Below are 27,783 nucleotides of genomic sequence, written 5' to 3' on the forward strand. Positions count from 1 at the left end.
TTATAAGAAACATTTTTATTTGAAATTCGCTTCCAATAGTTTTTTATATTGTCGTAGCTAACTGTCAAGAATGTGGTGTTACTATATTTGGAAAACAGTACATATTAATTAGGCACAATGTTACAGGGTTTGTATAAAAGTTAAAGATATTATGTGATTCTGTAATTTTTTTGATAACGTTAAATTAGCATTAATGATTACACTGTAATAGTGGTAAATCAATTTAATGTTTTCTTCATGCATGTGTCAAACGAAAAGTTTAACGTCATTCCTACATAATTCTAAATTAGTCTTAAGTGTTAATGTTACGTGTTATAATGTCTGTTTTTAATTTGTATAATATTTCATAAAATGTTTATAATAGATGATATTTCCAACAGATGTGTTGTTAGTTTGTAGAGTAGTGTAAGAAAGATCACAGTCTAAAAACAACCGATGTTTTTTAATGTTTACTAATATAAAAATTTGGTATGCCAAAATTGAGAGTAAAATTTTGGCATGCACTCAATGCACATTTTCAAATCATAAAAAAATGTAACCACAATAACTTTTGCGAATTTTATTTTTTCCAAAAAAATGTTGTGGTACACTCGACAAGTTTATATTCAAGAATGTTTTTATTAAAGACAATTGACACATAATATAATTCAGTATTTTGTCAAGTACGTAGTTTTTAAAGATGCTTTACTCATGAGATGTTAAGCAGATATAAAATTTGTAATATGTTTTGGTACACTTCTAATAAATGTAATTTAATTAAGATTTACTGTCTGTCAATAACGATCAGCTTGATGGATTTAAAAAACTACTATACTAGAGCTATGCGTGTTTTTTCTCCCATAAAATTTGCCTATTCTGTGATAAAAATGTTTAAAATATGACAGCATGTAATCTACGAAGCCCCGGTCAAAGCATTTCCTGAAAGAAAGAAAACTAATTGATACTATTAATTTTTTGCGATTGTTTTGTTAGGTTGGCAACATATTTAAAATTTTATGATGGCTTATTGGATAGCATACATGAATTTCCTCACCCGTGCCGACTAATTGCAACAAAGTACATCGGCACTAAATTCAAACTGGCCCAAAGTCGAATATTATTGCTGTCATCTGTTTGGTCTAAGCATTTTTTTTAATTCGCATCGGTTTTTGAAATTTTTAAGGTTCTTAGCTTTTCGATTTTAGGATTTCCCAGTTTTTCGATTTTTATTTTAGAGTTCTTGCATTTTTGAATTTTTTGTTGTCGATTTTTCAGTTTTTTCAGGTTACAGTGTTATAATTTTTAGATCTGACAGTTTCTCGTTTTTTAGATTTTTCCATTTTAAGATATTTTTATTCTTTGATTTCTCAATTGTTGATTTTTTCGTTATCCGATTTTTTAATTTCGCTATTTTTTCAACATTTCGGTATTTCAATTTTTTTATTGTTCAATGTTTCGTTTTTTTTTTCAATTTTTCAGTTTTAGATTTTTTAATTTTAAAGTTTTTCGATGTTTATTTTGACATTTTTGGATTTTTCAATTTAAATTTTTTGTGTTTTTCGATTTTTTAGTGTCTAGATATTTTATTTTTTCGATTCTTCAACTTTTGATTTTACAATTTGTCCATTTTTCTATTTCTAGCAAATTTTGTTTTCCGTATTTTTCTATTTCTGGATTTAAACTCATCAGTTTTTCGATTTTATAGTTTCTTTTTTTTCAGTTTTTCAAATTTTCAGTTCTTTTTTTTAATTATCGAAGTTTTTAGTTTCTCAAGTTTTAAGATTACAATTTTTAAATTTGTTTCAATTTTGCAATTGATCGGTTTTTCCGTTTTTTAAATTTTCAGTTTTTTCATTTTTAAGGTTACAATTTTTCCTTTTCCAATTATTGACCTCTTAATTATTCGATTTTGAGTATTTTTTCGATATCTCAATTTTTAAATTGTTGGGATTCTCAGTCTTACAATTTTCAGATTTTTTGGTTTTTTAAAATTTCAGTTTTAATAAATTTGTCCTTTTGTTGAAAAATTAACAAACGAAAAATTGAGAAAATGAAAAATTAAAAAAAAAGTACTTTCAAGTAGGTAATTCCAATTATTTTGTTTCTTCGATTTTTGATTTCTCAATTCGAGATTTTTATATTTTTCGTTTTTTTAATTGATATTTTTTTATTTTTCCGTTTCGTTTTTACATTTTTCGATTGCTCCATTTTTTAGTTTTTAGATTTTCATTATGAAATTGTTGGATTTTATGGTAAAATTTTTGTGTTTTTCCATTTTTTAATTTGTAGATATTTTAATTTTTCATTTTCTCGATTTTTCAGTTCCTCGATTTTTAATTTTTCAGGCATTGATATGTTACAAATTCGATTTTACAGTTTCTATCTTTTTCTCAGTTGTTCCATTTTTTAATTGATTTTTTCGTTATCCAGTTTTCAGTTTGCCAATTTTTTCAATTTTTCATTTCTTCGATTTTTCCATTAAAATTTTTTTTTTCAAATTTACAATTTTGTAATTGTTTCATTTTTAAATTTGCCGATTTTCAATTTTTCACTTTTTTCAAATAATTATTAGGGTTTTTATTATTCAACTGTTCTTCAATTCTTGCCTTTTCTATTATCCGATTTTTCAGTTTCTGTATTTTTTCTCAACTTTTAATTTTTTCGGTCTTTCAGTGCCTCGTTTTTTCGATGTTACAATTTTTTAATTTTTCCATGTTTCATTTTTACAATTTCCTCATTTTTTAGTTTTTCGGTTTTCATTTTAAAATTTTTGGATTTCGAAATTGATTTTTTCTTTGTTTTTGATTATTTAATTTATAGAAGTTTTAGTATTTCGTTTTTTCAATTTTTCCCTTTCTCGATTTTGAATTAATCAGGGTTTTCAGGTCTCAATATTACAATTTTTCGATTTTTCAATTGTGTTTTCAATTATCCCATTGGTCAGTTTCTCAATTTTTTCATTTTTCGAAGTTTCAATTTTTAAATTTTTCGATATATCATGTTTCATTTTTCAGTTTTTCAGTCTCATTTTTTCGTGTTTTTCAAGTTTTCTTTATTTTTTCAATTCTTCGACTTCTCAGTTTTTTTTTTATTTTTATTTTTCAGTTTTGTTGAAGAAATAAAAATCGAGAATTTGAAAAATTTTATATCGAAAAACGAAGCAATTTTGTCGATTTTTCAATTTCTTGATTTTTAATTAATCAGGGTTTTCAGGTTTCAATATTACAATTTTTCGATTTTTCAATTATCCAAATCAATTTCTCAATTTTTTCATTTTTCGATTTTTGAATTTTTCGATATTTCAAGTTTCATTTTAAAATCTTGGGGTTTTGAAATTAAAATTTTTTGTATTTAGTTTATAGAAATTTTTGTTTTTCGTTTTCTCAATTTTTCAATTTCTCGATTTTTAATTAATCATGGTTTTCAGGTTTCTATACTACAATTTTTCGATTTTTCAATTTTTGATTCTTATTTTTTCCGTTTTTTCAGTTTTTCTTTATTTTTTCAATTCTTCGACTTCTCAATTTTTAAATTTTGTGATTTTTCAATTTTGTAATTTTTAGACGTTTCAATGTTACATTTTTCTGATTTTTATATTTTAAAATTTTTCAAAATTTCGGTTTGAATAAATTTGTCCTTTTGCTGAACAATTAAAAAATGAAAAATCGAGAATTTGAAAAATTTAATATCGAAAAATTGCAGAATTGTTTCGTTTTATCGATTTTTCAATTTAATTGTTGCATTTTTTAATGTTTCGGTGTTACAGTTATTCGATTTTGCAAAATTCCATTTTGATTAAAATTGCAAATCAAGAACTTGAAAACTTTAAAATTGAAAAATTTCAAAATTGTTTCGTTTTTCGATTTTTTGATGTTTCAATTTCGGAGTTTTTATTTTTTCGTTTTTCCAATTCCTCAATTATCCGATTTTGCAGTTTTATTTTTAATTTGTCCATGTTTATACAATTTTTCAATTTTTGGTGTCTCGATTTTTTAGTTTCATACTTCGTTCACGTCATAATTACTCTGGCAGATGACATACTCACCCTATTAATTAAAACTTTGCATTAAAATCTCCAACTAGAAGAACTAGTCGATTATATGAACCGTCATATAGCTTAATGGAGAATGAAGATGAAAGCATAAAAATTTTTGAGAAGGCTGACAACTTGAACATCGAACTAAGAATGTATAGACTTAACTGATTTACTACATTGGTTAACGGTTTCCGTCTGTCTGTCTGTCGGTCGTTTGTGTTGATGTTCATTACTAGAGAGCGGAAAATATGCAGCAAAATTTTGGGAAATATGATCATATGATATGCACCAAATTTATGCAAATATGCAGTAACTTTCTTAATATATGCAGAAATATGCAGTTGCATATGCTCCAATAATTAAAAAAAATATTAATAAGCGAACTAAATTTATTTACAAATTACAAAAATAGGTTTCCCGAGCTTACGTTTTATTACAAAAAATACATAAATCACTTTGCAAAGTGTTTAATTACATCTCACTAACACATAAATCACATTTTCAATGATAATATTTTTATACTAAAAAATAAATATAGACAGAACAAATTAAAAAAGAGTTAAATAGTAATCACTAATTTAATTACTATTTTGGCAACAATTTATTTTTAAATATTTTTCGAAATATTCTAACAAAAATTTTTTCCGGTGATTCTAAAATATGTATTTGTAAATAGAAAAACTGCGGCTTCGTCCACAGATGTAAAAATACTTACCGGTTTAGAGCAGGCGCGACAAAACACAGTTCCTTCTTGAAGAATAAGTTTAGGAAAAGGTTTAAACCATAAATTAATTTGAGTTATCTTCGACATATTGACACACCTGTATCGCTTTCAATGCAAACTCACGATGAAAAATAATAGGATAACTTCCCTTGGACCACCACAAAACATACCATTAATACACTGATGCAAAGAACAAAAATATTGGGACTGCACGTATTTCCAACAGTAATTAGGGCGCGAATTTACCTGGAAGGATGGCTTAATACTCAGTGGTTTCTCCAAACTACCATAAAACCCAAACCTTTCAGTTATTTGAAGCTCAGTACAATATTTCCAATATGATTCATGAAATTTCGTCTTTCTAGATAAATGCCGATAGAATGGCAATCTTTTTTTTTTCAAATTAGCACAAAAATTGATAAAAATGCAAAATATGCACCCATTACGTGAAATATGCAGCAGAAGGCAAATATATGCAAATATGCAATTTTTTTTATTGCTGTATTAATTTTTAATTAGCATGATTCGTTCACATATTAAATATCAAGACTTATATGCAAAAAATTACGGATATGCAAATTTCATAAAATCCGCTCTCTATTCATTACACAGATAATCTCCAGAACTACCGTATCGATTGTTGTTAAATTCTAAGAATATCGTGCAGATCATAAAACGTCAACCACAATTTGTCCAATCGTTCCCATCAATAAATTGATGATTTCACCTCAAAATTTTAAAAATATTATTTAAATTTATAAAATAATATACCCCTGTACTTGAGGTTTATGAATCCATCTTGAGTTTTTTTTCTCACACTGTGATTGAATTATCTTTTTTTTTTTTTTAAATCTGTAGTGGTTTGATTGTACATACATACTTCAGAGCATACATATATCTAATCTTGATCTAATACTACTACTGCTACTACCACTACTACTTACTACTCTACTACTACTTCTGTTATTAAATATATCCTTCAGATAATCAATGATAACATTATTATTGTTTTTAAACTGGTGATAAACGTTTGTTTTTTTTTTAGTATAAAATCATTGGCATAATTTTTTTATTAATGAAACTAATTTTAGGAAAATATAGTCTCGTTTTTCTATGAGCATTTTATTTTATAAATGAATAATTCACATTGTGAAAACTCAATATTAAAGCATATACACACGAGTATACGCATATTAAAAAATGTACTTTCAAAATTAAACAAAAATTTTGTCTATGAAAATCTTAAATTGTTATTCAACCGCACGAGGGCGCTGTATACAGAACATGCCGTTACCATCTGTCGATTCGTCGAATGGTAATGGTAGTGACACACAAGGTCACCGCCACTGGTCAGCTATGCTGTGGCGTGGTTCAGTACAGTGAAATTTCATCATTCTTCCTGTGGGAGTGTGTTTCTTGCACAATTGTTCCTAATTTTCGGCTGCAAGTATATTTTTTGTGCTTCGATTTAACAATGTTCTGCAGTCGCTACAGGTAGGAAAGTTTAAATAATTTCTCTATTCCTGTTATTAATTTGGGAACTAAAATTTTAGTTCCTTCAAAATGCAAAAGCATCTTTGTGCCCTCACAAAAAAAATGGGTGTAAAAGGGGCTTTTTACGCAAGCGATGTGTACATTTTCATAAGCTAGTAGAGCCCCGGCCAATGATGGTCCAATATTTTTATCAAATTTCCAGATTGGTTGAAAAAATGGTGACCTATTTCTTGACTCCAATCTACATAACCTCCAAAAAGCGGCGTTGTCGAATGACCATTAAAAAATTACTCGCCACCTACATACATCAAGTACGCAGCACTTGCATTGGTTTTGTCCTGAATGTGGGTTCCATTGTGTAAAAAAATCATTAGTGAATAATATTAACGCGTTGGGTTGCTTCCTTTTATTTTCAGTAGTGTCGGAATTTGGATGAGGTTTTTATATTAAACGTTTGTTGTACCCATTTAACATTTTAAAATCAGTGGCGGCTCGTGACCCTAACATTTTGGTGAGGCAACACCTTATGACGTAAACATGGTTAACTCTTTCAAGCAGTGGCGCCTCGTGACTTTTTCTGTTGGGTAATGATTTTTTCTTTTTATTGAAAATTTAGAAAAATATCAAGTTAGAGGTCCGTTAATTGATAATTTCTGTTTACCATCTGGAACCACGAGCAGGTGGACCTAATTCCAGAGTTCCCCAACAGTGGTCGGGCGAACTCAAAGTTCCTTATGAATTTGTTGGCATAAGAAATATAAATAAAATTTTGTTAATCGCGTATCCAGTTGATGCAATAGTTATCCCCCACTTTAAATTCTTTTCGAATTTTTTAATTAATATTTCTATATATAAAATCCACACATCTTTCTTTGTTACGAACAAAACTATAACTAGTTCATTGAAATTGGTGGTTTCTTGCACTAGTTTTTTTTCTATTGAACTCGTTGCCAAGGCGCACAATCTTTCTTGACACATTGTATTTCGTAAAAATATCTTTATACGTTTTAATGTCGAAAAACATCGTTCGCATTCACTTGTCGCTATCGGTAATGTGCAAATAATTGTCAATATTTTTTTTGTTTCTGAAAATAAGTTTCATTAATTGTTTTTATACATCAACTACAATAATGTTAGGGCATCATTTGTTGTTGAAAAATCGGGAAAAATAATGTTTGACTAATATTTTGTACCACATAATTCAACTTGTTTTGATGGAAAACTTAGTTGAAAATATGAAAATAAGCTAGTCTGAAACAAATTTGCTGCTGTAATACAAATTGCTTCATTTGATTGCAACATAATGAAACTTAATAAAACGACTTTAGTTTTTTTCTTAATTAATGTGCTATTTCAATCAAGAGTAACATACAAAAAATGCACAAAATGAAATCTTTTTGTAAAAAATTGTATTAGATTTATTTATATAAATAATCTGAAAGCACAAAAAATACAACAGAATTCATCTTTACGTAACAGAAAAATACATAGTAATAGTAGCAGTAATAAAAATTATAATTACTAAATTGTAGAAAGGTTATTCTATGAGCTACCTATTAATAACCCATTTTACGAAAATCCACTCATTTCTCCAGTGTTTCTGTAACCAATCAGTTCACAATAATATTGCTTCATATTTGTACACTTACGGAATAATATTGCTGCGTCTCTTGCACTGTTTTCTTTGTTAAAATCTTCTCGTTTTTTTTCTTAACCATCCATCGATATTGCTCAAAAGTTCTTTAAAATCATCTATGTTAAGTGCATTCAGTGTGTTATTAAGTGACTTCTGCTTTAATTGTCGAAAAGTTTCATCATCCAATAGCAACGGTGTTTGCTGATTATAATCAGCAGTAATTATATTGAAAATAAATATTTTCTATTAACATTTGTACTTCTTCATTTTTCTGCACATCACAATAATTGTGTTCCCTTTCAAACAAAGCAACCGTATGCATGTGCTTACATAAGATATGTTTTACCATAAACTCAGGACACTGGCATTTGTAAGATGCACACAGATTTGGCAAACTACACAATACATGAGCCTACAATCATTTCAACCTTATAAATCTTATTGGAATTATATCTTACTGAAAACTCTCGAAAACCAACTTCCTCCACCATATTTTGTAAATTTTCTGCTTATATCTTCATTGGTTTCCTTTAAAATTTTTCCCATCTCGGTCTTCATATTTTTCTTCAGTTCTGTATTTCTTAATTTTGCTTTCTCTTGAATGTTCCAGTTTTTTATAATATGCCAACTACACAATAAATGTCTACATGCATGACTATTTCTGTTAATTCACAGATTTTAATAAAAAATTTTAATTGTAAAAAAACCACATGATAACAAAATAATCATCTACATTACCAATTTGTTTAAATAAAAATCCATAATTTTGGCCACTTTGATTCCATTCATGCAAAACCATCTGTTATCATCATCTATACACTAGTGCAGGTTCTTCGAATTGAATAACTTTAACATATTTTCGGATGGCTCAAATAATGTGCATCCACCCAATCTGAGTAAATGACATCTCACACACATTATACTTACTGCATCCGAAATGGATAGCCGATTCCTTAATTTGTTTTTTTATAATGTTTATTATAGAAAACGCTCTTTCCACGGATGCGTTTGAGTATGTATATATAACTTCGAAAGATCGATCTCAAATATTATGCCACAAAATAAAAATAAAAAAAAAAAACAAAAAACATTAAATATGGCACTTAAAAATATTTTATAGCATTAAACATATTATATATGTATAACATTTATTAACAAAAATTTCCGGTGGCCTCTCGGATTAATATTTTTTATGTACAGCGGCAGTTAACGTGTTAAATATTAGAGAAATATCAGCCTCTAATCTATCCGAATTAACCGTTTCTTCGCAATCTGAAAGAAAGTCCTTTATTTCAAACTATGTCTAGCCGATTGCAATTTTAACAAAGAAAGAATTTTTATTTTCTTCTCTGATTCCAAGATTTATTGCAGACTAATGTGATAATTTTGCCCTAACATAAATCGGTATTGCCTGAAATGGGCTTCTAGAGGATAAATTTGAAACTTTCCCAATGAAACATAATGAAATTAAAGTTAATGTGGTTTGACGTAAAGCTTGATTTATTAGTTAAGCCACGATACAATTTTTTTTTAGAAAAAGGAAGTTTTTGTCGTTTATATTTTTATTAGGAATCCGGTATGGATCTCTTTTATGTCCTCCTTCGAATGAAGATTTGAAATTTACCATTTTCCACAAACGTAAAATTATTATGTACCAAAAATTTTATAGTTCCCTCAGATTTTGTGGGTATTTAATTCGTAAGGCAGTAATATTTTTTTTCATAATCGTACACAAAGCTTGACATTTTGGCTTTTAATGTCAGTGCGATTTAAAACTTTTCTATTTAAAGCCGGAGCATGTTTGACAATATTTGTTTTGTCTCTTTGAATAATTTTTAAATGATTAACGCTCGAAGGTGTTAATTTTTTTCATAAACAACGAAATTATCTTCATAATCGCAATCAGGAAAGTCAGGAAAAACAAGTGTCTGTTCTGAATCTTTTTGATTGATCCAGTTATTCCTGATACCTTTAAAAAGGTGAACAGTATCAAATGCTGAAAACAGTTTTTCATTGTCATTGAGGCAATTTGTCTAAGTCTTAATACGCAATTTCGGACAAAAGAACACTCAGTTGGACAAGGCTCAACACGGTACTACTTGGGTATCGATCGAGTGGGTACTTCTCGTCTTCGTGGCACACTGGATTCGACTTATCCTTGTACCTTCGATTTTGCTATTTTTATAACGCCTGATGGATAAGTAAATGGGCAAAGTTTAGCAACGAATAACTTTTAACCAAATTTAAATATACACAATTTATAACACGGTTGAAAAACAATAACGTTTCTTCACACCTGTACTTAATTAAAAATGGGGAATGGTCCACTACCTTTATTTTTTTTTTTAATTTCTTAGGAACGTCCTTAATCATATTGTGGATGAAGGCTGGACTAATTTCTTTTAGCTTTCTCTTAATTCGTCCAACTAACTGTCGTGCCCAAATTGTTTTTGACTGCGGCCGAGCTTTTGGACACTAACAAAATTATTGATTTGGGTGTAGGCCCATTTCCTTGGAAATGGAAGGCTAAACTGGATGTGGGGGAAGAGGTAATAATTGAAGTTTTTTCTAGTCCATGAATATTCCATTATCTGAAACTGGATTTTATTTCTCTTAAAATTGTAAGCTACCTTTTGCTTCGACAGGTTCAATTTAGAGCCCTTCTTGTTTAAATTGAAATTTTATTTTGTCGCTGCAGTTAAATGGTCTATTTGTGAATAAAATCAATTCATCTATTGCGTTTCCTGTCTTTGTTGGAAGGATTTAAAATATTTACTTATGCTGAAATCTCCATTTTTGAGTGCAGATTTTCTGTTGACAATGTTTTCCTGTCGCATTGATGTTTCTGTTTGTTGCGCTTCAGGACTTGGTGCTTCGTCTTTTTCATTTATTTGTTCTTCGGTCTCTATACTCAACTCTTCTATAACCTGCGCAACAGTTTCTGTTCGTCATCAGAAGAAAATTCTAGTTCTGAATCACTGCGACTCACAATCTCTTCAAGTTTGTCTTCGGTGTAGTAGGCACCTTGTCGTGGGTTTGGAAGCCCTGCCATGGTGTAGATAAATTAGTTTTTATCAATTTTGCATAAACACCAAGTCAGGTGACTGAAAAAGACTGGTATGTAAACACAGCGCGGCCCACGATTCATGAAAACACATGGAGTCGATTGGATGAAGGTGGGCTTATCTCCCACCAAATAAAACATTAGGTTAAACTTGCACAACTAAAACATGCATAACTGTAATAAAAGCACTACGAAATTGTGTTCCATAATCAAAATTTTAAAATTTACGAAAATAATCCATGAAACTAATTAAAATTAATCCTAAAAATCCTCGAAAAGTGCAAGATACAAATTCGAGTAATGTACTTAATTATTTAATAAACTGCGACTGGATATTTACACGCTAGTTAAGTACTATCAAAACTGCTAAAACAATTAAAACTAAAAATTCAGTGGAATTCAAAGAAATCTTCCCCTGAGAATAAAGAAAAACTAAAATTAACCTAAATCTACGTCAATTATGAAAATAAAGCATTCAAAAAAAGAGATAAGTAATTTTTACTTTAATTGATTCGCTAAATACACCGGGCTCAAACACTTGTTCACGAGAAAATCAACGGTTACGGGGTGGTCAGATAAAAGTAAAAATAGATAGCCAGATCCTTTTGGCGAAACTAAACGTAGAGAAAATAGTACCATAAATGCTCTAAAGTACGGTGGTAGCATTAAATTCGCATGAATTGCGAGGTTTACCAAAACCATGGCAAAATAATCAGAGAACGGGATGATATTGAACGGTAATAAACACAATGAAATTATCAGCTACAAAGAAATCAGATGAAAGTGTTTCCGATTCGGAAACCTCCCAAAAACCTATCTGAAATATCCGAGTCGTAAATGCCGGAGCGGAATAAAACTATTGTCTTGAAAAACTACTAAATTTAATGCTGCTTGATGGAAATACAATATTGGACTGTTTTCTCATGATGGAAATCAGCCGTCTTAAATATGTTGGATGGCTTTTGATAATAAGTACATTCCGATAATTTAGGCTGTACGCATATTAATATTATTGATATTTGAACATGATAAAAGAAATTATGCTAATACATGTAACAATACATAGGAGAATACAAATACAAGTATTGGTCACGTTTGTATACGTAACACGAACGCAGGGGTCGAATTCGCAAACCGAGGAAATGTTGAATTAATTGTCTTCTTTCTTCTTACCGGGTCTCAGCCAATTTTTCTAAGTCCGGATTTCTTCAAAATTTAGCCAGTAATAGAAAATTGGGTAAGCAAACGGACAGCGTAGTCCACGGCAACTCGGAGCTTGAATCCCAAATCGCTTTTTGTGCTACTGCTTTTATAGGGATTTTTGCCCATTGTTTGGGTATAGAAAGTAATGCGATGGGCGGTTTTTATTGGTGTACGATTCTGCGCATGTTGTTCGCAATGTCTGACAAGCGGAATGATATTTGAAATTTGCGAATATGCGAATTTTGTTCTTGCGTTTGGGGATTGGTGGTCGAGTCTGATTTAATATCTGGTTCATGAATTACAATTTTATGGACAGAAGCAGGCATATAGAACCAGTTGTATTCGTGGATATACAGGCTAGAAGTATGTCTCGCATATTCCTCAAATTTATTCCTATTAATTTTATATCCTGATGAAAGTGTAGTTAAAATGACTGGAAGAAACATCTTGTATTTCCATCGTTCGATGTACCGCTTCTTCCTGGTTTAACTTGGTCTACAAGTAATCCCATTTCTTCCCGAAAACGAACTTGAATCTCTTTTTTGCGGGTTTCACACGCATTATACTTACTGCACCCGAAATGGATAGCCGATTCCTTAATTTGTTTTTTTTTTTATAATATTTATTATAGAAAACGCTCTTTCCACGGATGCGTTTGAGTATGTATTTATGTATAAATAACTTCGGAAGATCGATCTAAATTTTTTACCAAGATTCCTAAATGGTCCGCTGTCGATATTGACGAAGTTTGATGGCTTGGAGCTGATGGACGGACACGCTTGCCTCACTAAAATGTCCGGTTGGCGTTTCCCGAAACGTTTGACGGGGGAATGGAGAAGGGGTTGACTGCCATCAAGGGCGAAACTGGTGGGGGCAGGAAATTGGGTATCCCGGGCTTCGCGGCGTTGATACGCCGGAGCTCCGGGCACACGCTTTGGTCGGACGGACGACCTTTCGTAGGAGTCGAGATCTTTCGTGGCCTGCTTGTCGATCAGAAAGTGTTGGGTCGCTTTGACGGTTCTCATCGTTCGGGGAACAGTGTTCCAGGTCAGCCGGATCTCGTCTGGAAAAAGCCTCATTAAATCACCCAGCGCATGCGGCAGCATTAGCGACCGCGCGATACTTAGCCGTCCCAAGAAGAAGTCCACTAACACTTCGGCTTGGATCGAACTGGTTGGACGTGATATCTTTGTACCGGTTCTCCCGGCGCTCACACGTCTAGAAACGCTCCAAGAACCCCTCCCGAAACACCTCAAGGTATCCCAGTGGGTTTTGTTAATGCCATACAATGACTCTGCATCTTGCCTAAAACACAGACGGACTTCATCAAGCTTATTCCAACTTCTCGTCCGTGTCTTCAGGTAAAATACCTCAAAATCCTCCAAAAACTTGTTGCGGTTTTCGAGAGTTCCACCAGCAAGTGAAGTGCGAAGCGTTGCCTATCCATTTGTTCCGGGCGGGCCACGGCCTGCAGTTGGTCGTCTCACCTTGTCGTCGGTTCCGTGCGGGCGAGGTCCTCGGTCCTCTAGTTCCTTCGTCGAGAGCTGGACGGTTGCTCGACGTCAGGTCGCCTCCTACAGGTCGTGCTGAGATGTCGCTACCAGTGGTGCGGTCCTTGGCGCCTTCACGTTTCAGGCGCCACTGATATTGACTTATCTGCCTCTTCTTTCCGACCATGTTCTTCACTCATGCAAACTTCACACAAGTACGGCTACAAACATTACAAATTAGTATTCGTACAAAATGACCTACACCCCCCCACTGCAGTGCACTGTGTCTATAACCACAACACACTTTCACATTACCTTAATAATCATTGAAATGGAGGAACATTTACTCTTCCACCTAATATCTGTATTCTTAATCCTATATACTCTACATCGTTTTTTTTTTTGGCTTACGTGTTGATTGAACTGGTTGCATTTTAATTTCAGGTTTAGACTAGCTCATAGAAGCTGCAGCAAATGTGTAATAACAATAAAGTATATCAACAGCATTCCACAGAAAATACACTCTGAATCTTCAGAGTCTGGAGCTGTATTTCCTATCAAGGCATCGGGCTCACTGTCTGTATCGAACAACACCATCTCCTCATCACCTGAATCTGACTTAGCCCTAATCTTTTTTTTGTATTTCTTCTCGTTCTGTTTTTGATTCTTTTTTTTTTTTGACAATTTATTTGCTTTTTCGTCTTTTTTCTTGCTTTTTTCTGAGATCGTTCTTGTAAGGTGAATACGTGATGACTGCTGCAACAAATGCTTTTCTTCCTCTATTAGAAGGTTTTCTTTTTTTGTTTCGGACTGGACCGATGTCATCTGCAGATACTAATCCTAAACTACTGCGAGAAAGTCCGGAAGTTGAGGGTACAGGTTCAATATTTGTATCTTGTCTGGGTGTGGAAGCTTCAGTTAAAGGCTCAGAGTCATCAGGTGTTCTAAAATTGGCCCTAAAGGTTGGGGACTTGATGTCATTGACGTAGCGTTGACTGTGCAACCATCTTTAACTGCATCTTGTTGCGCAGCAAAATAGTCGACCGCGGTAATAGTTATTTAATTGCGATTTAATTTTTAATACCGCGTTAAAGTACAATGTGCCCGACTCTACTACTATTTAAATTTATATTAAACCTGTTTTTTGTTCTAATGTTGATATAATTTTGTTATACATATATTTATAGTGTAAAGAATGTGTTTAATTTAAGTTTTTTTATTTTGTCATGTTATTGGGGTTATACCTATTGGGCAATAAAGGATTTTTATTATTATTATTATTATTATTATTATCTAATTGAATGGTTAAAAATTTCAAAATTTGCACCCGCCATTCAAGATAACATTTTTTATAAATACAATATAAAATGCCAAAATGCACAAACAACCCTCCAATTTTCCAATTTTCGGGTCGCAAAAAAATTCCCCTACATTTCCAAGTTTTTAGCGCTATCGCCGCTCTTTGGTCAAAATTCCGCTACGTCTGGCAACACTGGGCATGTTACAACTTGTAGGCGCTAATGGAGATAGAAAGAAAGAGACAAACACTGTTTATTGTGTCTGTGAGTTTCAGTTTGAGAGAAATGCCGCTATACCAAATTAGGCATATTATCCCATATTTGGTCACTTTCCTCTAAGTTTAATCATGTTTATTTATATTTTCTTATCGTTAAGAAAGCTAGATAAGCACTTAATTTCGGCAACAAAATAATTTCATAATAGAGTTGAATTCTTGTTTTGAAGTTTATTTCAGAAATGTGTAAATTTAGAAATGTTTCTGAAGTCTAAAATACTAAAATTGTTCAAACACTACCTCTGAACTTAGCTTCAATTAATTTATTTCATACTGCGGATTAAATTAAATCTTTGCATATATAGGGATGAAGGAAAATAAAAAATAATATATGCTTGGAAATTTATTTTTTACTGCTTCCTAATCAACTTATTATGTAAATGACAACCAACACATTGAATAAAAAGCGAATCTAATTTTCAACCACCAACAACCAAAAATTAGACATTAAAAGCAATAAATAATGCAAACTGAAATCCAATATTTTCAAAAGCCTAATATCTACAGCAAATTTCTAAAACTAATCATGTTCTGTATAAAGCCACTAACCACCACCAGCAAATTATTTGACCTAGTTTTGGAAAAACTGACATCGTCCGATAAATGGCTTTCTTGTTAATTAACGGCTCGAGTCTCGGGGCTAAAAATTACTGACTGTGAGCAAAAAAGTATGGGAAATCGAATGACGTTTATTAGAGAGCCGAGTCTGGTTCCGTTCAAGAGTTAGGAGCTCTTATATCCGAAAAAAAAATGTTTTGAGATAGAACGCCGACAAATTCTTTTATTGCTTCTTTCTAACGGTGAGGTGTAATGTGCGGTAAATTCAAATGTGTGTGCAAGCTTCAAATATGCCACTGACCTTTCCTCTGCAGGATCAGTACACAGGACTTACCAGAGCTCTGACAACATTTTTAAGGGAATTCTGATTTTTCTTTTCTTTTTGAGGTGCCAGGAAGGAGAAATAAAACTCTTCAATCACCCCGTTAAGGGTCCCAAAAATTATCTATTTGTGTAATAGGTTCAATAAGTACCAACGTATGAGTAAACAACACCATAAACTAAATAAGACTAGAAAACACTTAAAAACTAAAAATAAATAAATAAATAAATATATACAACTATGTGCAACACTGCCAAGGGAGACCGTGTAGAAATTTCCCTTGGCAATGTTGGAAAAAGAATATTTACAACTATATATGGATCTTAAAACTAAATAACAAAAACAAATAAAAATATGTACACCAATATCAACACTGCCAAAGGAGACTTAGCAAATAATGATGATGACATAATATCAATTAATAAAACATTAAAATCTAGATCCGTTCAAAAGTTACGATCTCTTATACAAACCACTTTTTTGAGATAGAACATCCATCGATGCATTTTTCTACTGCTTCTTTCTAAGGATGAAGAATTCCGACAAACTGATTACGGAAATGAATTCAGCTGTGTCGAATTGACCATTGACCAAAATTTCAAGTCGATCTGAGCACTTTTTTATTTTTCCAAAATTTTTCACCCACCTGGTCGTACGCTAATATTTTGAGAAATTGAACATTTTTTAAACAGCCAAGTATCTTCCAGAAATTTGCATCACGCACTAAATTAAGCCTCCTGACAATGATCCCGGTTTCAGATTTGCTCTCGGAATTCGAAATAATTTTTTATTACCTGACCTGGTCTAGCTTTGGAAAAATTGACATCGTCCGATAAATGTCTTTCCTGCTGCATAACGGCTCGAGCCTGGGGGTTAAAAATGAACCAATGTGAGCAAGAGTCTGGGAAATCGAATGACGTTTACTGGAGAAGCCAGTCTCGACCCATTCAAAATTTAGGAGCTCTTATATCCGAAAAAAAATGTTTTGAGATAGAACGTCTACAAATTCTTTTACTGCTTCTCTCTAACGGTGAGGTGTAATGTGAGGTAAATTCAAATGTGTGTGCAAGCTTCAAATATACCACTGACCTTTCCTCTGCAGGATCAGTACACAGGACTTACCAGAGCTCTGACAACATTTTTAAGGGAATTCTTTTTTTTTTTTTTTGGAGGTACCAGGAAGAAGAAATAAAACTCTTCAATCACCCCGTTAAGGGCCCCAAAAATTATCTATATGTAAAACGTATAGAGGAGAAACAACACCGAAAACTAGACCTGAAAAACTTAAAACTAAAAATAAATAAATAAATAAATATATACAACACTGCCAAGGGATATGGTATAGAAATTTCCCTTGGCAGTGTTGGGAAACGAATATTTACAACTATATATTAAACCTACAAAATAAAAACAAATAAAAATATGTACACCTATATCAACACTGCTAAGGGAGACTTAGCAAATAATGACATAATAACAATTAATAAAACATTAAAATCTATTCCTATTGTATAAAACAATGAAATCTGGCAATTAAATTTAGACAGAGACAAATCAAAAAATAAACTACATAACTAAGAAATAAATATATACAAAACTTTCGGGAAGAGTGCCCAGGGAGAGTAGTCTCGTATTTCCCAGTGTTCGAAACGAATATTTACCACATTCACCGCCATCGTAGAGTCGGATTTTGTCTAGCTCAGATGGCCGGACACCTTTGATGTAAACCCTAAAGCATTTTAATGTAGTCAACTTGTTATTCATAGTTAAAATAAATATACCTCGCAAACTTCTTCACAAAAGGGACGTCAGGCCCTTAACCTCCCAGAACGCCTCCAGGTAGCAGGTAGCCTTCCATAATAAATTGGACGAGGTGGTCCCGCCGCTGCGAGCGAACATTCCCGCTTTGAGAAAACTTCAACATCAAATTAAGCTACGCCATCTATTTATTTGATTATTAAATGTGATTGAAACTGGAACTATTTGTTTTGCTACAAATATCAAATTCTTTATTTTTTTAATTATTTGCTATTGGAATACTCACCAATTACTGCTTTTCTCGAAATCGAAACGAATAACCAACAACCTTCCCGAGTGACAATCAAAACGAAAAGGGTCATCCCTTGGGTTGCGCAGTAAAGCAAGTTACGTTGGTCGAGTCTATTCAAAGCTCTCGGGGGATGAAAACATAGGGCAGTAGCGCCGTTAATTTGTCTAACTTTTGTAGTGTCTTCGTATGTCTGGTGCCAGCGTTTTGTGTCTCCTATTTTTTAAAGTTATTATTGTTTATTTTGTCACTTTGTATTTATTAGCAAGAAGAATTTTATTTGAAAGGGTCCTCAGAGCATTTATTACTTTAATTACATTTTATGATAAATCAGTTACGCCACTGGTAACATATAGGCGCGCATGTCACTTCTCCTTCAGCTTGGAACTCTACCTAAAGCTTTTGGCGGGCTTCTAGCCCTTGACGTTACGCGACCATTTAAAGAAATTAAAATCCCCATGTAGGAACTGACAAATGTAACTGAATGTAAAGCGGGCGTTTCAAATTTTGGTCAACGAAGCAGGGATCGCTGGACCTCTGCGTTGCCATGGTACAATGTACCATGCACAAAAGTACTATGTGCGTTGCTGAAGTTTTGAAGTGTACGTTTCACATTCAGTTACATTTACCAATTTCTTATTGGTTGACCTCGTCTAGCTTTGGAAAAACTGACATCGTCTGATAAATGTTTTTCCTGCTGCATAACCGCTCGAGCCTGGGGGCTAAAAATTAACCAATGTGAGCAAGAGTCTGAGAAATCGAATGACGTTTACTGGAGAAGCCAGTATCGACCCGTTCAAAGGTTACGAGCTCTTATATCCGAAAAAAAATGTTTTGAGATAGAACGTCGACAAATTCTCTTACTGCTTCTCTCTAACGGTGAGGTATAATGTGAGGTAAATTCAAATGTGTGTGCAAGCTTCAAATATGCCATTTTTAAGGGAATTCTTATTTTTTTTTTCTTTTGGAGGTACCAGGAAGAAGAAATAAAACTCTTGAATCACCCCGTTAAGGGTCCCAAAAATTATCTAATGTGCAATAGTATTAACGTTGGTATAGCATCACCATTACCATAAGACTAGAAAACATTTAAGACTAGAAAACACTTAAAACTAAAAATAAATAAATATAAACAACTATGTGCAACACTGCCAAGGGATAGCGTGTCCAAATTTCCCTTGGCAGTGTTGGAGAAAGAATATTTACAACTATATTTGATCTTAAAACTAAACAACAAAAACAAATAACAATATGTACATCAAGCCAACACTGCCAAAGGAGACTTGGCAAATAATGATGATGACATAATATCAATTAATAAAACATTAAAATCTATTCCTATTGTATAGAACAATGAAATCTGACAATTAAATTTAGACAGAGACAAATCAAAAAATAAACTACACAACTAAAAAATAAATATATACAAAACTATGGGGAACAGTGCCAAGGGAGAGTAGTCTCGTATTTCCCAGTGTTCGAAATCAATCACATTTAAATCTGCAAATTCAAATATTTTATTTATTTAATTATTACTGATTAAAATTCTCACCATTTACAGCTTTCCTTGCATCCAATAACCAACAACCTTCAAGCAGCCCTTGACGATTAAACAACCATTTAAAGAAATTAAAATTCCCATGTTGGAACTGGCCAATATAAATGCCCCAAATTACTGCCTCATCAGCATTGCAGTGTCCTCTAAAAGAACAGTTTGAATTGATAATTTGTTGATTCTTCCACTGGTCCAGCTCGCGTGGCTGGACACTTCTTTTGATGTAAACCCTAAAGCATTTTAATGTAGTCAATTTGTTATTCATAATTAAAATAAATATACCTCGCAAACTTCTTGACTAAAATGGACGTCAGGCCCTTAGCCTGCCAGAACACCTCTAGGTAGCAGGAACCTAGTCTTCCCAAATAAATTGGACGGTCCCGCCGCTGCGAGTGAACATTTGATAACAATATGTTGGGGCCGTTTATGATGGGTGTCGCGACTCAAGACTGAGCATCGTGGGATTGGTAATATGAGAAGCGGTGCGAGGTCAGGAGGCAGCTACCACTCCCTGATTCCATGCATCATTCGAATTTCGCGGGCCGGTTTTGGGGATTTTAATTTCTTTAAATTTAACCATCAAAAGTTTGTGGAAGAAGTTGTTAATTTTTTTAAAGAAAAGTAGTAATTGGTATTTCATTTGATATTCGAAGCAAAACAAATGGTAACAGTACACAGGACTTACCAGAGCTCTGACAACACTTTTAAGGGAATTCTTTTTTGTTTTCTTTTTGAGGTGCCAGGAAGAAGAAATAAAACTCTTCATTCACCCCGTTAAGGGTCCCAAAAATTATGTATTTGCAGTTGTAAGTACACACGTTCCGAAAAAAAGAATCTTATAAACTAATTATCCTAATAAAACTAAATAACAAAAATAAATAAATAAATAAATAAATAAATACAACTATATGCAACACTGCCGAGGGATAAAGCGTAAAAAATTCCCTTGGCAGTGTTGGGAAACGAATATTTACAACTATATATTAAACCTACAAAATAAAAACAAATAAAAATATGTACACCGATATCAAGACTCTAAGGGAGACTTAGCAAATAATGACATAATAACCATTAATAAAACATTAAAATCTATTCCTATTGTATAAAACAATGAAATCTGGCAATTAAATTTAGACAGAGACAAATCAAAAAATAAACTACATAACTAAGAAATAAATATATACAAAACTTTGGGGAACAGTGCCCAGGGAGAGTAGTCTCGTATTTCTCAGTGTTCGAAACGAATATTTACCACATTCACCGCCATCGTAGAGTCGGATTTTGTCTAGCTCAGATGGCCGGACACCTTTGATGTAAACCCTAAAGCATTTTAATGTAGTCAACTTGTTATTCATAATTAAAATAAATATACCTCGCAAACTTCTTCACAAAAGGGACGTCAGGCCCTTAACCTCCCAGAACGCCTCCAGGTAGCAGGTAGCCTTCCATAATAAATTGGACGAGGTGGTCCCGCCGCTGCGAGCGAACATTCCCGCTTTGAGAAAACTTCAACACCAAATTAAGTGCCTCATCTATTTATTTGATTATAATATGTGATTGAAACTGTAACTATTTGTTTTGCTTCAAATATCAAATTCTTTATTTTTTTAATTATTTGCGATTGGAATTCTCACCAATTACTGCTTTTTGCGAAATCGAAACCAATAATCAACAACCTTCTACCTTAAGCTTTTGGCGTGCTTATGGCCCTTGACCTTACGCGACCATTTAAAGAAATTAAAATCCCCATGTAGGAACTGACAAATCTAACTGAATGTAAAGCGGGAGTTTCAAATTTTTGTCAACGAAGCAGAGACCGCTGGACTTTTGGGTTGCCATGGTACCATGCACAAAAGTACCATGTGCGTTGCTGACGTTTTGAAGTGTACGTTTCACATTCAGTTACATTTACCAATTTTTTATTAGTTGACCCCGTCTAGCTTTGGAAAAACTGACATCGTCTGATAAATGTTTTTCCTGTTAATTAACGGCTCAAGTCTCGGAGCTAAAAATTTCAGACTATGAGCAAAAAACAATGAAAAATAGAATGGCGTTTATTAGAGAACCGAGTCTGGATCCGTTCAAAAGTTACGACCTCTTATACAAACCACTTTTTTGAAATAGAACATTTCTGGCTGCATTTTTTTACTGCTTCTTTCTAAGGATGAAGAATTCCAACAAACTGATAAGCACTTTTTATTTTTCCAAAATTTTTCACCCCCATGGTTATACACTAATGTTTTCAGAATTTGAACATTTTTTAAACAGCCAAGTATCTTCCTGAAATTTGCATCACGCACTAATTAAAGCCTCCTGACAGTGATTGCGGCTTCAGATTTGCTCTCTGAGTTCGGAATAATTTTTTATTAGTTGATTTGACCTAGTTTTGGAAAAACTGACATCGTCCGATAAATGGCTTTCTTGTTAATTAACGGCTCGAGTCTCGGGGCTAAAAATTACTGACTGTGAGCAAAAAAGTATGGGAAATCGAGTGGCGTTTACCAGAGAACCGAGTCTGGTTCCGTTCAAAAGTTACGACCTCTTATACAGACCACTTTTTCCAAATTGAATATTCATCGATGCATTTTTTTTACTGCTTCTTTCCAAGGATGACGAATTCCGACAAACTGATTTCAGAAATTAATTCAGCTGTGTCGAATTGACCATTGACTAAAATTTCAAGTCGATCTGAGCACTTTTTTATTTTTCCAAAATTTTTCACCCACGTAAAAACGTGAAAATTTCAACATTTTATAAACAACCAAGTATCTTCCTGAAATTTGCATCTCGCACTAATTAAAGCCTCCTGACAATGATTCCGGCCTCAGATTTGCTCTCTGAGTTCGGGTTAATTTTTTATTACTTGATTTGACCTAGTTTTTGAAAAACTGACATCCTCCGATAAATGGCTCTCCTGCTGCATAACCGCTCGAGCCTGGGGGCTAAAAATTAACCAATGTGAACAAGAGTCTGAGAAATCGAATGACGTTTACTGGAGAAGCCAGTCTCGACCCGTTCAAAACTTAAGGGCTCTTATATCCGAAAAAAATGTTTTTAGATAGATCGCCGACAAATTCTTTTATTGCTTCTTTCTAACGGTGAGGTGTAATGTGAGGTAAATTCAAATGTGTGTGCAAGCTTCAAATTTGCCACTGACCTTTCCTCTGCTGGATCAGTACACAGGACTTACCAGAGCTCTGACAACATTTTTAAGGGAATTCTTATTTTTTTTTTTTTTGGAGGTACCAGGAAGAAGAAATAAAACTCTTCAATCACCCCGTTAAGGGCCCCAAAAATTATCTATATGTAAAACGTATAGGAGAAACAACACCGAAAACAAAAACTAAACCTAAAAACTTAAAACTAAAAATAAATAAATAAATATATACAACTATATGCAACACTGCCAAGGGATATGGTATAGAAATTTCCCTTGGCAGTGTTGGGAAACGAATATTTACAACTATATATTAAACCTACAAAATAAAAACAAATAAAAATATTTACACCTATATCAACACTGCTAAGGGAGACTTAGCAAATAATGACATAATAACAATTAATAAAACATTAAAATCTATTCCTATTGTATAAAACAATGAAATCTGGCAATTAAATTTAGACAGAGACAAATCAAAAAATAAACTACATAACTAAGAAATAAATGTATACAAAACTTCGGGGAACAGTGCCAAGGGAGAGTAGTCTCGTATTTCCCAGTGTTCGAAACGAATATTTACCACGTTCACTGCCATCATAGAGTCGGATTTTGTCTAGCTCAGATGGCTGGACACTTCTTTTGATGTAAACCCTAAAGCATTTTAATGTAGACGAATGGCGTTTACCAGTGATAGTAATAAAGTACCAGAGGATATATTAGAGTGTGCCAAAGAAGTTTCGTTAAATCTTCTTCCCCAGAAATCCCGAGAAATTTATGAAAGTGCATATCAATGTTTCGTGGAATGGTGTAAAGAAAAAGCAGTTCAAATATATTCTGAGGATGTCCTTATGGTGTATTTCGCAAACTTAGCAAAGAAAGTGAAACCGTCTACGTTATGGTTACAGTATTCAATGTTGCGATCAACATTGGATATTAAAAACGGAGTGAATATTAGTAAATATTCCAAGTTACGTGCGTTTCTTAAGAGGCAAAACGAGGGATATACTCCAAAAAAGGCACATGTCTTTAAAAATTATAGCGATTCCTAACACTAAAACGAAGAGGCCACGTTCTTTTACAGTGTTGGGGGAAGATTATTTAAGTCTGTTTCGAAAATATGTTAGTTTACGTCCTGCAGGTTTGGAGGAAAGTCGATTGTTTCTTAGATATGTTAATGGGAAGTGTCATAGAATGGTAGTTGGTATTCATACAGTTAGTGCCGTACCACAAGAAATTGCAAAATTTTTGAAGCTAAATAACTGGAAAGACTACAGGACACACATTGCGTCGGACATCTGCAACCCTTCTTGTTGACGCCGAAGCTGACCTCACCTGCCTTAAACGCCACGGAGGGTGGAGGTCAAGTGCCGTGGCTGAAGGGTATATTGAAGAATCCTGTTTAAGCAAAGAAATCATTGCAAAAAAAAATACTTCAACCTGATATACCAAGAGCAGCTTCATCGTGTGAACTCAAAATTTTAGGATTAAGTTTTAATCATGTTTCTGAGCAAAGTACTACTTTTGAAAACGTAATTATTTCATCAGCTAGTGAGGACATGTTGCGTTGCTCTGAAAACTCTTCTACGGAAGATGGTATTGGTAGTTCCAGCAGTGCTTTATTTAATTTTAGTAATTGTGAAAGTTGTACGTTTAATATTACTGTTAATAAATAATAAACAATTAAGACTTGATGAAAGTACTAACCAAAGTCTAAATTTAAATTTTGATACCTGAATACTTTTTATCTTAGGAGTAAAAGTAACACTTCCACTTTTACAGGTTCAATTTAGAGCCCTTCTTGTTCAAATTGAAATTTTATTTTGTCGCTGCAGTTAAATGGTCGATTTGTGAATAAAATCAATTCATCTATTGCGTTTCCTGTGTTTGGAAGGATTTAAAATATTTGCTAATGCTGAAATCTCCTTTTTTTGATTGCAGATTTTCTGTTGACAATGTTTTCCTGTCGCATCGGTGTTTCTGTTTGTTGCACTTCAGGGCTTGGTGCTTCGTCTTTTTCATTTACTTGTTCTTCGGTCTCTATTCTTAACTCTTCTATAACCTGCGCAACAGTTTCTGTTCGTCATCAGAAGAAAATTCTAGTTCTGAATCACTGCGAGTCACAATCTCTTCAAGTTTGGCTTCGGTGTAGTAGGCACCTTGTCGTGGGTTTGGAAGCCCTGCCATGGTGTAGATAAATTAGTTTTTATCAATTTTGCATAAACACCAAGTCAGCTGATTGACAAAGACCGGTATGTAAACACAGCGCGGCCCACGATTCATGAAAACACATGGAGTCGATTGGATGAAGGTGGGCTTATCTCCCACCAAATAAAACATTAGGTTAAACTTGCACAACTAAAACATGCATAACTGTAATAAAAGCGCTACGCAATTGTGTTCCATTATCAAAATCTTAAAATTTACGAAAATAACCCATGAATCTAATTAAAATTAATCCTAAAAATCCTCTAATAATTTCATTCAAATTAAAACTTTAATACGTGTGTGGTATTAAATCCTCGAAAAGTGCAAGATACAAATTCGTGTAATGTACTTAATTATTTAATAAACTGCGACTGGGTATTTACACGCTAGTTAAGTACTGTCAAAACTGCCAAAACAATTAAAACTAAAAATTCAGTGGAAATCAAAGAAATCTTCCCCTGAGAATAAAGAAAAACTAAAATTAACCTAAATTTACGTCAATTATGAAAATAAAACATTCAAAAACAGAGATAAATAATTTTTACTTTAATTAATTCGCTAAATACGCCGGGCGCGAACACTTGTTCACGAGAAAATCAACGGTTACGGGATGGCCAGATAAAAGCAAAAATAGATAGCCAGATCCTTTTGGCGAAACTAAACGTAGAGAAAATAGTACCATAAATGCTCTAAAGTACGGTGGCAGCATTAAATTCGCATGAAGTGCGAGGTTTACCAAAACTATGGCAAAATAATCAGAGAACGGGATGATATTGAACGGTAATAAACACAATGAAATTATCAGCTACAAAGAAATCAGATGAAAGTGGTTTCGATTCGGAAACCTCCCAAAAATTTATCTGAAATATCCGAGTCGTGAATGCCGGAGCGGAACAAAACTATTGTCTTGAAAAACTACTAAATTTAATGCTGCTTGATGGAAATACAAAATTGGACTTTTTTTTCATGATGGGAATCAGCCGTCTTAAATATGTTGGATGGCTTTTGATAATGAAGAACTGTTTACAGTTCTCATGGAAAATACAATTATTGATATTTACAAAAGAATGTGCATTCCGATAATTTCGGCTGTACGCATATTAATATTATTGATATTTGAACATATAACAATCCATAGGAGAATACAAATACAAGTATTGGTCACGTTGGTATACGTAACACGAACGCAGGGGTCGAATTCGCAAACCGAGGAAATGTTGAATTAATTTTCTTCTTTCTTCTTACCGGGTCTCAGCCAATTTTTCTAAGTCCGGATTTCTTCAGAATTTAGTCAGTAATAGAAAATTGGGTCAGCAAACGGAAAGCGTGGTCCACGGCAACTCGGAACTTGAATCCCAAGTCGCTTTCTGTGCTACTGCTTTTATAGGGATTTTTGCCCATTATTTTGTCTCCCGCGACGTTGGTGAGCTATAAAAAGACTCAAGTTATGGGTTGCTCGGAACGCGACTTTTAAATCTTATTTTGCTGTTTTATAAGGTTTAGTTTCGTTTGAATAGGATTTCGTCTTTGACGGATTTACACGAGTTCGGTGTCGTAAATTTGTGGGTTTTTTCAACTTGCATCATGGTTCCCATGTCGTCATCGCTACGTTGCGTTCGCCTGCTGCATCTCTGTTAGTAAGCCGGCCCGGCGTTCTTTGATCTGTTTTTTATGCGTCTGGGTTTCGCCTGCTTCTGTTTTAGTTTGGGTATGGAAAGTAATTGCGATGGGCGGTTTTTATTGGTGTACGATTCTGCGCATGTTGTTCGCAATGTCTGACAAGCGCAATGATATTTGAAATTTGCGAATATGCGAATTTTGTTCTTGCGTTTGGGGATTGGTGGTCGAGTTTGATTTAATATCTGGTTCATGAATTAAAATTTTATGGACAGAAGCAGGCATATCGAACCAGTTGTATTCGTGGATATAAAGGCTAGAAGTATGTCTCGTATATTCCTCAAATTTATTCCTATTAATTTTATATCCTGATGAAAGTGTGGTTAAAATGACTGGAAGAAACATCTTGTTGTATTTCCATCGTTCGATGTACCGCTTCTTCCTGGTTTAACTTGGTCTACAAGTAATCCCATTTCTTCCCGAAAACGAACTTGAATCTCTTTTTTGCGGGTTTCACACGCATTATACTTACTGCACCCGAAATGGATAGCCGATTCCTTAATTTGTTTTTTTTTTTATAATATTTATTATAGAAAACGCTCTTTCCACGGATGCGTTTGAGTATGTATTTATGTATAAATAACTTCGGAAGATCGATCTAAATTTTTTACCGAGATTCCTAAATGGTCCGCTGTCGATATTGACAAAGTTTGATGGCTTGGGGCTGATGGACGGACACGCTTGCCTCGCTAAAATGCCCGGTTGGCGTTTCCCGAAACGTTTGACGGGGGAATGGAGAAGGGGTTGCCTGCCATCAAGGGCGAAAAGTCGTCCGTCCGACCAAAGCGTGTGCTTTGGTCGGACGGACGACTTTTCGTAGGACTCGAGATCTTTCGTGGCCTGCATGTCGATCAGAAAGTGTTGGGTCGCTTTGACGGTTCTCATCGTTCGGGGAACAGTGTTCCAGGTCATCCAGATCTCGTCTCGAAAAAGCCTCATTAAATCACCCAGCGAATGCGGCAGTTTCAGCGACCGCGCGATACTTTTTCGTCCCAAGAAGTTCACTAATACCTCGGCTTGGATCGAACTGGTTGGACGTGATCTCTTTGTACCAGTTCTC

General features: G+C 33.6%; 1 protein-coding gene across 1 annotated transcript in view; it reads left to right on the plus strand.

Moving 5' to 3' along the window:
* The first annotated feature begins 6,169 nt into the window (after positions 1-6,169).
* The window catches only part of LOC135123556 (leucine-rich repeat protein soc-2 homolog), a 53,453-nt gene continuing 31,839 nt past the window's right edge, over positions 6,170-27,783 (plus strand). Inside the window, exon 1 of the mRNA XM_064048337.1 lies at positions 6,170-6,233. The gene's annotated coding sequence lies outside the window, so the exon portion shown is untranslated. The remainder of the gene's footprint in view (positions 6,234-27,783) is intronic.

This window comes from Zophobas morio, unplaced genomic scaffold (assembly GCF_036711695.1).
Source record: "Zophobas morio isolate AGI-343-1 ecotype UQ-CSIRO unplaced genomic scaffold, CSIRO_AGI_Zmor_V1 ptg000006l, whole genome shotgun sequence".
Lineage (NCBI taxonomy): Eukaryota > Metazoa > Arthropoda > Insecta > Coleoptera > Tenebrionidae > Zophobas > Zophobas morio.